Consider the following 13,537-nt stretch of genomic DNA (forward strand, 5'->3'; position numbering starts at 1 on the left):
CAAAACTCTCTTTTCCCCTTCCTCTGTGCTGAGGAATATGCTGGCCTCCAGATACTGTGGAGTTGTGGGCCAGAGCCTCAGCCAGCAGGCTGAGCTTGTTGCAGTTACCACACACCCACAGTTAAACCATCTTTCTTGTTTCAGACCAGTGTTTGTGGGCTTGCTCCACTGGGGGCTGCTAGGAAAGCACAGACACCTGTGCCAGGGCTCACAGGGTGGTGGGTGTTTGCTCTCCCCACTCTCCTAGTACAGATGGCATTGTAGGTAACAGAGGAGGTGACAGAACAAAGCTGAGCTCCATTTGGAGCTGTCAGCCCAAAACAGGGGCAGTGACACCTCTGCTCTCATATGTGTCACGAGCTGCCAAATGGGTCCTCTCTGCAACTCCTTCCTCTTCCCCAGCACAGCTGGACAGACAGTTCATTCTTCGCTTCAAGCCCTTGTGAAAATACTACTTGGTTATGGGCTGTTATTTATATTCCCTTTGTTATGTAGCCACCTTTTGTACATGATAATATGAACTTAATTCATTTATCTCTATCACAGAGACAAAATATATCACAATAGTACCAGAGCAATCTCAAGAGAATGTCTGAAAATCTTTGTTCACTGACAGCTGACTTGTGCAAGCCAGGGGTTTATGCCAGCTGAAGGAATAAATGTCCAACTCATAATTATAACAGAAAACCAGGTTAAAGTTTAAATTTCCCGTCCTCAGCTCTGTCCCTTCATCACAGGGTCAGCTTTCTCAAGAACTGTCCTGCTGATGTGGCAGTAAATCTTATAATATGTTTAATAAAATAGTATTAATGTGGTGCCAAGGAACCCCAACAAGATCAAAACCTCATTGTTCAAAGCTGTACAGAAGCAGGCTCTGCTCTGAAGTGATGGTGATCTAATTATGTGGGGGCAGCAGGAGTGCACAGCACTGCACTGACTTAATCCCTGTCACCCTGCCCAGCCCTGGAAGAACTGGACCTTCAGGCTTGGCAAACAGGGCTCTGCTCACCACACTGCACCCCCTCTTTTGTCTGCTCTGCCAAGCCAAGCAGCATTTTTTGTGAGATGCTTTTTGTTAGAAGCAGGAGCAGCCATGCCTGTGTGTGCATGCAGAGGTGCAGAGTCTGCCTGCAGCACTGCAGTAGACCCCACTCTCAGCCACAGAAAGAGAGGAGAGACATGGTTAAAACTTTTTTTTTCATTTTGAAAACGATGGAACTTCTCTGCTGTTTAAGTTGCAGTCATGAACAGCCCTTCTCCAAGTCACTGCACAGTTTTATTTTTGTCTCGAGAGACTGACTCCCTCTTTTCAATGGCACCACCAGCACCTCAACTTTTTGGCACCTTTTTTTCCCCCATATTTCAAGTACTGGTTTGGCCCAATAGCTGCCCACCATTTGTAGAGAGAAGCCCTGGGAGCCCAGAGAGGTGCTGCTTTAGAAGTTGCAAAAGGAAAAATGAGTCAATCAATCTGTCCTTCTCTGGTCTACTCTCACTTACAGTATGTCAGGCTCCTTATTGATTTAGTGCTCAAAATAACTTAAACTGTTTCAATGAATGGAAGGTGTCCAGTTCTTCAGGAGACACCTATCTTCAGAAACTGTAATGGATAATAAAGTCTGGGAAAAACAAAATCTAACTTGCTGATTAGTTTTCCCCCACTGTTCATCAGCAGGGTCTTCAGCCCTGGCACACCTGCCAAGCAGTCAGTTTTCATCACACTTCATGACCAAGCACAATTCTAGAGGAGAATTGTGCTTGGTCATGAAGTGTGATGAACCTCAGAGGTGTGCTGAGGGCTTGCAGCCTTTTTGGCATTATTACTGTACCTAACCTTCTGCACTGTTTAGGCACCAATTTTGTTGGCTGGAAGATCTGTCTGAGCCATTCACAAGGGCTCAATCCCACTCCCCAGTAATTTATCATAGAATTATAGAATGGCTTGGGCTGGAAGGGACTTTAAAGGTCACTCTGCCATGGGCAAGGACACCTTTCACCAGACTACGTTGCTCAGAGCAACATCCAACCTGGCATTGAACATCTCCAGGGTTGAGGAATCCACAGTTTCTCTGAGCAACTGGTTCCAGTGCCTTACCACCCTCCCAGCAAAGATTTTCTTCCTAATATCTAATCTAAACCTACCCTCCATCAATTTGAAGCCATTCTTTATCCTGTTGTTCCAGACTCTTGTAAAAGTCTCTCTCCATTGATCTTGTAGGTTCCTTTAGCTACTGTAATGACACAACTGGGTCACCTTAAAGCCTTTTTTTCCCAGTCCCAATTCACTCAGCCTGCCGTGCAATGTTCTTTGGTTGCAGCTTTCCTTTCCTTTCCTTTCCTTTCCTTTCCTTTCCTTTCCTTTCCTTTCCTTCTTCCCATTTCCTTTCCTTTCCTTATTTTTTTCCCTTTCCTGTCTTCTTCAGAAATCAGGTGAGCAATTAAGATGTTTCTACACAGCTCTGGAGTGTGCAGAAAGATCCAAATAATCCACTTGAAAAGTAAAAATAAAGCAATTTACTTTTTTCCTTCCTTCTTCAAATGGTTTTCAGTGTTCATGGTGGAGATATTTTTCTCCCCACGGCTCTTTATTGTTGTTGGACTTCTGCACTATAAAAAGAAGCATTTATACTTGACAAGAAGCCTTGCTTCTCAAGAGAAGGAAAGAGCTGCTGGATGGGAGGTGCTGGGCAGGGAGGGCAGCATCACCACCCTCAGCAAAGATTATGGGGTGTAATAGCACACAGGAATTTAATAAAAATCAACCTCATTAAAGAACTGCAGCCCAATAGTTTTCATCCTCAGACATGACTCAGTGCAAGACAGGCTGGTTTTCTTTTCCCCATCCCAGTTGCAAAAAACATTTGGCTCCCAGCTACCCTTCAGTAAATGCAGAATGAAAAGACTGAGGACTGAATTATGACATGACATTACTTGTTTCACACTCTGAAAAGGGCTGAACCTCCTGGGTATGTTCCTAGTCCCTTGCTTTTGACAACCTTTTGCTTTTGAGTTGCAGCTGTGGGGGCTGTCAGCAATGAGATTTTTGTGGATGCATATTTAACCACTCTAGGCTGTCTGAGGAGCTACCATCACTTAAGCAAATCAATGTTTTGAATTCACCCAGCTGAACACTTACCTGCTATCTGTCTCAGCCTTAGCAGGGCTTTTGCTACTGTCTTCTGTAACACCATTACTGACAAAATGGTGAAGCATGCACTAGGTAAGTGGGTATGAGAGGTGTCTGAACTAAAGGGCTAAAAGGGCAAAGGGCAGTGTCTGGTGATGTGCCTGGGAGCAGTTCTGTTCAGTGTCTTCATCAGAGATGTGGATGATGGGACAGCTCGGTCACACTGTGAGGAGTGGCTCCACACCAGGGGATTGTGCCAGCCATTCAAAGCATTTCAATGGGCTCCAGAAATGGGCTGACAGGAACCCCAGGCAGCTGGGCAAAAGGAAATGCAAATTCCTGCACTCCCTGTATGGCACAGGCTGGAGCCCAGTAACTGGAAAGCAGAGAAGGAGCTGGGACAAGGTGAACGTGAGCCAGCAGAGGAACAGGAGCTGGGGCAAGGTGAACGTGAGCCAGCAGAGAGGATAAACATGCAGACACTTGTTCAGAAAAAAACCCATGCACTGTTATCAGAAGTTTTCATCTTGGGAACTTACAGTCATGCAAATTTCATCCAAGTTATATTTAGCTCAACACCTGAAACTTCATTCAGAACTATCCAAAGCTTTGCAAAGCTGTTTTTTTGTGTGAACACAGATGGAATTTCAAGAAAAAAATGTTGTAAAGCAATTTTAAGTTCATTTCTCATTTTAAAAATGGGGAAAGGGCAAGCACCTTGTGGCTGAAAATCTTATGAACTACAGTTTTATTCAGCTTGTTCTTCAAAGGAGCATGACTTAGTACTTGAGGTAGAAATCATGTTCAGCACATCATTTTAGGACTCTCTTCAGATGTCACAGATAGCAATTTCATATGAATCATGGTTTGAATTGCGTGTGTTAATAAATAACATCCAGTGCCATGCAACACATAGCATATAGAAACTATTCAACAGCAAAGAGGAATAGTGAATGGTATCACAGCTCATCAGTTACCATGCAGTACCCCTCCAGTATTTATGGCAGGGAAATGTAGGCACAGAAAGGAAATTAGACAGGATATTGGAGTTAACACCATAATTTCAGAAACATGTTAAGTGTTATTTCTCAGTAGGAAATAACTGGACTAATATTGCTAGGACTGCACACAGGGTCAAACAAATAGACACAGGTCAAGGTTTTAATTGCTTATCAATATTTCAGTAAGAACTACAAGTTTGCCACATTTTTTCCTATGAAAGGAAAATGAGAACTATGATACTATTTTTTTAATCTAATAAGATATCACTCATTCTGTAATGCACATGTTTTTAAAATGAATTATGATCTCCTAGTTGAACAAAATATCTTCAGTGAAGTATCTTTTTACTCATTAAAAAGTTCCTGAACAGCTAGTTTTGTACTGTCTAGACATTCTGAGTTCAGCTGTTATTTTACAAGCTAGGTACCATTGACATTTGAAATAATATATTATTTTGTATAGAAAGAGGCATTTTTGGCCATAAAATGGCTCAGAGCCTAGATCATCAAAGATAAGTGTTCTCAAAGTAGTCAATTCAGAGGCAAATTACTCCTTATTCACAACCTCATACAGTGGTGGCACAAGGGGAAAGTGGCAAGTCCTTCACTGAGACAGTGAAATTCCTTCTCTTACAAACACTCTGCATGTTTCTACTTCATTTTATTAGTCACCACTGACAACCACTGCTTTGGAGCTTTCCATGGACGTTTTTCCTGACCATAGGCCTGTGGCTGAGCTTTTGGGATGCACCTGGAGGGATCACTGCCTAGCACCACACAGGCAAGCAGATCCAAAGAGCACCTGGATTCAAAACAAGATCTTCATCACCTGGAACCTCTCACTATTTTCCAGAGCTCCAAGCTGCTTTCTTTTTGCACCAAACTAGCTGCAAATAAAACAAAATACTTCCCCTTCTAAGCTGTTTCTGAGACAGAATAATTTCCCTACATCAAAAGCAGCTCTGTTCCTGGCTTCAGCTACACAGGTATTTTGCATTATTTGCTCAATTACTGCAGTGACAAGGACAGCCAGCTCCCTTCACAGTTTCCCTTCCTTCCTCCATTTGGTTTTACTCTGTAGGAGCCATGCCCAGCTAATGGTCACTGGGGAAGAGCAGGAAAGCTCTGGATTAATACCTGCACCAAGGCAGCACGGTGGGGTTGGGATGAATAATTTCCAACTTGAGCACACATCTTCTATTGCAGTTTTCTCTGCTGGTCAAATCTCCTGGCACACAGAAGTATTGGCTCAATTGAAGGAAGACTTCAAACCCAGGATCCATCCCATCATAAGCCCCTTTTTTCATAGCCAGGCCTCATCCAGCTGTAAACACTGGATCTGCAAGTTCCTGGCAGACAACTTAGGGGATGTCCTAAAAACATTTATAGGCTGAAGCTTTACAGTCAGCATATCAGCCATTACTGTGAAGAGAAGCCAGATATTTTCACTGCTGTAGCAAATTCCAGGAGTCTGGCTGTTCTGATCCACTCTGCAGCTGGATGGAACAGCAGCTGCTTAAGTTTTCAAAATCCCTATGATTTCAAATGCATGGTTAGAGGTGTCAAAAGACAACAGAGAAGATGTCCTGCAATAGATCTCTAGGAATCTTTTATTTCCTTCCCATTTTGGATGTTTAAGATGGCAACCATCCATCTGACCCAAAGGTGTCTCAGTGGTTATGCTAACAGAAATCTGACTTCAAAGACATTTCAAAGCTGTTACTGAGCATGTTTTGAGTGTGCCTTGAGGCTGAAATTTGGTAAGACAAAAATTAGGGCTGTGGCTTATGCTAGCTTTATTCTCCAACCCAGTAAAACCAGAGTTTCATACATCTTCCCTCCACCAGATAAACAGGGTTAGACAAGGCAAAAGACATCTGTGAAAAATTTTGATTTGTCCCGTGAGATATTTTGATTGCAAAAACTACCACTATGTCAAACACAAACACATTCAGAATTCATCATAAAAATAAGGGGGAAATGTCAACCAAAATCTTTTACTCCTGTAGAAAGATATTTCTGCCATTAAATATCTTCATTGGTGATCTGGAAGAAAACAAGAAATCAATGCAGAGAATATTTTCAGATGAGACAAAAATTAGCAAGACAGTAAATGAGGAAGATTGGTTAGATAGGGTGAACTGGGTCCCTTGCTGAAGTCAGTAGAATTTAAAAATCTGCTTTTATAAATAAAGGAAAAGGAAAAGGAAAAGGAAAAGGAAAAGGAAAAGGAAAAGGAAAAGGAAAAGGAAAAGGAAAGATGAGAAGTCATATGTGAGGGGGCTGTATGCTGAAGTTCCTGACACTGCAAAATAACATCATAGTAAACACAAACTACCATCTGAGTTTGTGTTTGTAATGTAATGGAAAAGGTGCAATAACTAAAATTTGAGGCTGAAAAAGTAACAGAATACCAATGTTATGTGGAATGGCAAATTCAGATTTGCAAGTTTGTGCATCTGCACTTCGAAATTACATTTTTAAGCATTTAATGACAGCTGAAAAATTAAAGTGCATGGAATTAGCCTAAAGAAACTCAGTGTATTTATCTCATTTAAGAGGAGAGGTGACTTGACCAAAGTTTGCAAGCATCCCTCTGTGAAATAGATTTCTAATGGAAGCTACACCTATTCCTGGCCTGAAAAGAAGGAAGTTTGGAAGAAGAAGGTACAAAAATAGCAGCTAGCAAAAAGCAGAAAGCTTGAAAAATCAATCATGGAAGGGACAGAGTCAGTAACAGCATTGTTTGGTTTGGAAGAAAGTTAATGACCTTGTTTCAACCCCCTGCCATGGGCAGGGACACCTTCCACTGGACCAGGTTACTCAGAGTCCCATCCAATCTGGCTTTGACAGGTTCTCCAACCCTGTGACCATTTTTGTGTCCCTCCTCTGGGCTCACTGCAGCAGGTCCCTGTCCCTCCTGTGCTGGAGCCCAGCTCTGGATGCAGTGCTCCAGGTGGGTGTCAGCAGAGCAGAGCAGAGGGGCAGAATCCCCTCCCTGCCCTGCTGCCCACGGGGCTCTGGATGCAGCCCAGGACACGTTTGGCTCTCTGGGCTGGCAGTGCCATGGCCGGGGCATGTGCAGCCTCTCAGCCACAGCTCCCCCAAGCCCTTCTGGGCAGGGCTGCTCTGGGGCTGTTCATGCCCAGCCTGGGCTGGCACCGGGGCTTGTCCCAGCCCAGGTGCAGCAGCAGCACTTGGCCTTGTTAAACCTCATGATGTTCCTTCCCATGGGTCCATTCCTCGAGCTTTTCTCTGGGTCCCTCTGGATGGCATCCTGTCCTTCAGGTGTGTCAAACCACCACAGCCTGGTGTCACCTGCAAACTTGCTGAAGTGCACTTGATCCCTTTGTCTGTCATTAATGAAGATATAACACTGGTCCCACTAAGGGCCTCTGGGTGTCCCACTTGTCACTGATGTCCTTTGGGGCTCATTGACCTCTGCCCTCTGTGTTACTATCCAACCACTTTCACATCTGTCTAACAGACCACTTGTCAAACCCATCTCTCTCCCTAAATGAAACATGTCATCTGAACAGCCCAGCTCGAGCATGCAAAATGTGCTGCTTTCACCAGGACACAACCTCCACACAGTTCCATCTAAGAATAGTTTTCCTTTGATCAGAACAAGTACTGTTAAGGACACATCAGTCCTCTTACCAGCAACCTTAATTCACTAATCTAGGGCTAAATATTTACAGTCATTCTCTGAATAAATAAAGATAATGAAAGAGAAGAAACCTGTTGCCCTTGAAGCTCTAATTTACAGTGGGTTTGGCTCTCCATATACTGCATATCTTCATATCAGCAGGCAGCTCTCATTCAAGAGGAACACATGTCACGGGCTGTTACAGAGGACACACAGTGTTCTTCCTTCAGAGATTTATTTTATTACTTTTGCTATCAATGATCTTCAGGCTCAAGCATCTAAAAGCCCCACGTGTGTGTGCACAAACAGTGGGAGTCAGTCAGACTTTAAATCTGTCTGGGGACTCTTGGAACTGCAAAGCCAATTCAGCCCCAGCCTCTCACAGATGCTGGCCCCTAAGATAGATCCAGGGAAACCAACAGCTTCCAGCTCTGAGCTCAGCAGATTTCCTGTATGAAACCAGCACATCATACCTGGCCACCAGAAAATAAATAGCTTTTCTGGATAACAGTTTCTTCCTCAGCAGATTGATTATATATTTAAACAAAAATCCCAAACAGATCATCTATGGTCAAGACATTATGCTGTTTGTGCTGTCATAATTGTCACTATATGCTCTGGAAAACTCTGTCAAGAGGAAAAACAGGAGAGGGGTCCCCTCCAGCATCCTGCACAAAACTGTAATGAAGGCACTCACTCATCCAAATGTGAACTCCAAGAAGTGGCAACTGGTAGACAATAGAGACAACCCAATAGAGTTTCTGTCCTGTGAAGAGCACTGACCAACACCCCTCAAAAGGAACATTTAATTTCAGAAATATTGGAACGGTCAGTTTTGACATTGTTCATGATACTCACAAAACCTGAATTAATGCAAAAAAGGTTTCAAACACTACAATACTCTACTTTTCAGAAACTAAACTTTCTAGTATAGTTTGTTCCCACTGCTACTTCCCATTTACACAGACACATTTTCTGCCAAGGGTAAGGGGGACTGTCTGTATTGGATGGAAAATTTCAACTCCAGTTTTTGCTACCTTTCTACAGTTTCAGACCCAATAAAGGTCATGTCAATCACAGCACCAGAATAAAAGCTCCCTGAACAAAATTTCCAATGTATTAGTGGAGTGGCACTTTTTACCTCCTCACAGGATTGTTACAACAGCAGTCAGTGAACCCTGAGATATGAGTTGCTCAAATGATTTGTTGAGCTTGGTTTTTGTGTTCCCCATCTCCGTACTCCTTAGGATACCATGAGTCCAACAAGGCATGAAACACACATTTCCCATTTCGGGGGTGACTGCAGGTCAGGCAGACTGATGCTGACCCTGAGTGGGTGTTGGAAAGGCAGAGGAGCAGCAGATCCAAAGCCCCAGCACCCTTACACGAGGCAGTGCTGCCTGCTCCCAGCAGGGTCCCCACGTAAACAGGGGTACCCTGGTCAGTCAGACCACCCCTGTGGGAGGGCAGAGGGTGCCAGCAGGAAACCTCAGCCAAAATCTGAAGTTTGCTGATCATGTAACAGCAGTAATTACCACGACACGTTCTTGCTCCCATTAACTACAGCAGGATCTGGCAGCTGCAGCATCCCCTCTGCCTCCCTGCCTAAACACAAACTTTGAAGAGAGGCATGAACAGAAACGAAGTGACCTGGTGTTGTATTGTGATTTTTGTTTTATTAGTAGGTTTATGGTTTGATTTGTGGTTTGGTGGTTTTCCTTGTTGCCGTTTTCCTTTTGTCTCCGCCTTTTTCCAGTTATTTCGTCAGCTAGTTTCTAGTTTCTATTTCTCCAGACTTTAGCTCTTTACTGAAACTTTTTTCCTCCCTTGGAATTTTATTGGTTCACACATTGTGATTCCTGCCTGGGTTTTTCCTCCCAATTCTCCTGATTTGTTGAAAGTTGTGCCTTCCCCTGAGACCTGCCCCCACATATAAGTCTTTGTTTGCCCCTTGATCGGGGTCCCAGGAGAGGAAAAGGGGATGTTTACCATCAAATAAAGTTTCCCTGGGACCTGTGTGCTTCCCTGTGTTTTATAATGTGCCGAAACAACTGACAGCTGGGATTCAATGGAGCTCCAGGGGGAATCTGCCGTCCCCCCCCTCTCTTGTCATCAGCTAGCCTGGGAAAGAGAAGCAGCAACCTGGGAGCAACAGGGAGCTGTCAGCTTCCAGGTGACACACAGGGAGCACTTGCTGACAAGAGGGAAAGAAGTCTGCTGAAAGCAAACTCCTGCCTCATGGAGCCTGTGGGTCCTCATGCCCACCCCCAGTTTAGATGTAAAGCAAAACTTCAGCTTTACAGGGCTGTGAAGCTGAGACCAGCTGGGCTCAACATCTCATCAGGTGGGCAGGAGGGTGAGATCAGTCACTTCTGCATCCACAGCTGCTAGGAGACAAAAAATCTCTCTTGTCTTCCAATGCGTGTGGCACTCCAGTGACTCGCAATGACTGCCAGGGCCAGGTGTGTCCCGTGAAGGCTGGGACTAGCAACAGAGTCACACAGAAAAGAACTTGCAAAAGACCACCATTCATTAGCTTTCAGATAGGCCTTGCAGCCCAGGACAGTCATTTTATCAGCCAGCAGTGTTTGTTATGAGTCTGATTCATGCTCCCATTTGTTATAACCTGACAATGTTTTTACCTCCAGAGCCAAGGAAATATACTTCCAAGTGAACACAGTGGTAATTAAATGTCAAGCTTCTTTAGTTCAGCTATTGTATGAAAAAGATAACAGATATAGGAGAATAAACAGGAAACATAGTATCTCCATGACTGCCATCTGTATAAACAAGCTTGTGCGGAGCTGGAAGGTTCACTGCATTTCTGTTCACAGTCAGTCCTGATGGGGCTGCAATAAAACATTCCCTCTCTGATGATTCATTGATCAGCTTCCCTCACCCTGGAGTTTTCCTTATGGCAGTTTCCCATTAATGCCACATTTGCCATCACTCAAGCACGGCAGTGTTGCAAGTGGAGCTTTCCTTGTCTCCAGCACCAGAGCAAACTGCAGTGCCCTTTGCCCAGACTGCTGGGTGAGGCTGCACATGCCCCGGCCATGGCACTGCCAGCCCAGAGAGCCAAACGTGTCCTGGGCTGCATCCAGAGCCCCGTGGGCAGCAGGGCAGGGAGGGGATTCTGCCCCTCTGCTCTGCTCTGCTGAGACCCACCTGGAGCACTGCATCCAGAGCTGGGCTCCAGCACAGGAGGGACAGGGACCTGCTGCAGTGAGCCCAGAGGAGGGCACTGAGAATGATCAGAGGGATGGAGCACCTTGGCTGTGAGGAAAGGCTGAGAAAGCTGGGATTGTTCAGGCTGGAAAAGGATTTGCGTGACCTAATTATGGCCTTAAAGTACCTGAAGGGAGCTGACAAAAACAATGGAGAGAGATAATTTGTAAAATCATCTAGTGACATGACAAGGGGGAATGGCTTCAAACTGATAAAAAGTAGGTTTAGATTAGATATTAGGAGATAAATTCTTCCCTGTGAGGGCAGTGAGGCCCTGGCACAGGTTGCCCAGAGAAGCTGTGGGTGCCCCATCCCTGGAAGTGTCCAAGGCCAGGCTGCATGGAGCTTTGAGCAACCTGGTCTAGTGGAAGGTGTCCCTGGCCATAGCAGGGTGTTGAAACTAGATCATCTTTAAGGTTCTTCCAACCTGAACCATCCTGTGATTCTACAATTCATCCTCTGTTGTCTCAGGTCCCAGTCGAAACCACTGAATCCCTGAATCCAGACCATCTCACCTGCTTTTAACATGACAGATAGAGATAACTCCAGAGATTTGGCAAAAGACTGCTTTCCAAAATATCCAATCCCACCAGGAAAGTATTTTCTTCTGTCCCGAATATTTTACTTTTATCTAGCAAATGATTACTTGACGACTCATAATGGTAACAGTGAATTAAGAGAAGCCTTCAAGAATCTTGATATTTTCTTTCTTGTTAGCTTGTGATACCAAGTTGGCATCGAGTGATGCCCAGGTTATTGAGCAGTTCCTTGGTTTCCAGAGACTCCTTTAAAGACCCTGACAGAGCTTACAGGCTGTGGTTATTTTTCATTCCCTGGGTCTTTCAGCTGTGACCACTGCATTTGTAGGAGACACTTGTACTCCTTGGCTGACACATCCCAGGTTTTGTTCCTGTGAGTGTGCTGGAGGTATCTGCATTTGTTCACTAAGAGAAAAGAGGAGGTTGGGATCAACCAGTGACAGAAATAATTAGTATTCTCATGTAAGCTCCCCATATTCTACCAATGGAATAAGAGTAGGGAGGCTGCAGTGCTGGGCAGCAGCACTAAACCATGTTTCTTATATGACAGAAATAATTAGTATCCTCATGTAAGCTCCCCATATTTTACTGATGGAATAAGAGCTAGGGAGGCTGCAGTGCTGGGCAGCAGCACTAAACCATGTTTCTTATTAATCACCATTCTGAAACAGTCAGATCAGCCAATGCAAGGAAGACAGAGGTGTCTGGCACCAACTCCTGTTCTCCAGGGAACATGAGAACCCTCTGAATACATGACAGGACTTTCAGCAGGGCTAAAATTTCTCCTTCTTACGTCTGCAACATATTGTATTTATATATCCACAAAATTAAACTATCAGTTCTGCTGCATCAAATACCTCTGTCTGGAACACCCCACATGAAATGCCTTTCTTTTACCTCACCCTGTGACCATGCTGGTTTAATTTTGAGCTGATGTTGGCAGCCAGCAGGCAGTTCCTGTGGTGGGTGCTTGTGCCAGGACACCTACACCCCTGCCCCCTCACCACAGAGCTGGTGCACAGAGAGATAACCTGGCCTGAAAGGCTCAGCAAGGGGGCATCTGGCACCAAAAGGGCTCAGGCCTCAGCTAAGAATCAACGTCTTCATCTGGAGAGCTGACGTGGGATGAGATAAAAGAAATATTATTGACTAAGAGGCCCTGCTTTACAAACTGTGGAAGACACACAAGTTAGCACAGAGGCAGAAGCCTTCTATACACACACACACAGAGAAATTGTAGGAGACCTCTCCCTGGAGTCTGGACACAAGTTCCATGGTTACTTCCCTGGGGATTGAAAGAAAGGATCAAGATGTGTGCCCCACCAACAATGGGATGGTAAGACACATTGAGTCCTAAGTTATATTATTTCTTCGCTAGCTGTAACATTAATAGGTACCTTTAACCTCATGCTGTATTTACCTACTAGTCTCTTTTTGTCCTTATTCCTGTGTAGTATTAGTTTGGTTTAAGTCTTTCGTCTGTTAGTTTTACGTTTATTAAAGAATCAATTCTATAATAGACCAAATGAACCATTTTTGAAAAACTGGCAAATGAGAGTGGGGTTTGGGGTGTTGGCCACATCTAAATAAAGTCACTGCCTGCTGCCAGAGGCCTGGGCAAAAGGCAAGGACTTATTTAAACCCCCACATCCATTTGTAGCAGGGCTGCTTGGCCGAGCCAAGGGCGGGCTGCAGGCTGTGCCACACAGCACGGCCACCACGGGGTCTGCTCACCCGGCTGTGCCGAGCACTGGCTCATCCAGGAACACCTAATGGGACTTGGCAAAGCACAGGGAGCTTCCCCTCACTCCTCAGACCAGTTCAGCCCTCTTCCTCAGAGCACCTCTGCAGGGTGCTGCCCCTGTGGGCTGGACTTTCCAAAGGGAGGAGCAATTTCCTGTGAGTTCCACAGGGTGCTGTGAGGCTGAGCCCTGCATGGATGCTTGGAGTGGAGTTTGGGGACAGAGTGGGAACTGATGGTGCTCTCTGCCCA

Source organism: Passer montanus, unplaced genomic scaffold (assembly GCF_014805655.1).
Source record: "Passer montanus isolate IOZ18808 unplaced genomic scaffold, ASM1480565v1 scaffold22, whole genome shotgun sequence".
Taxonomy (NCBI): domain Eukaryota; kingdom Metazoa; phylum Chordata; class Aves; order Passeriformes; family Passeridae; genus Passer; species Passer montanus.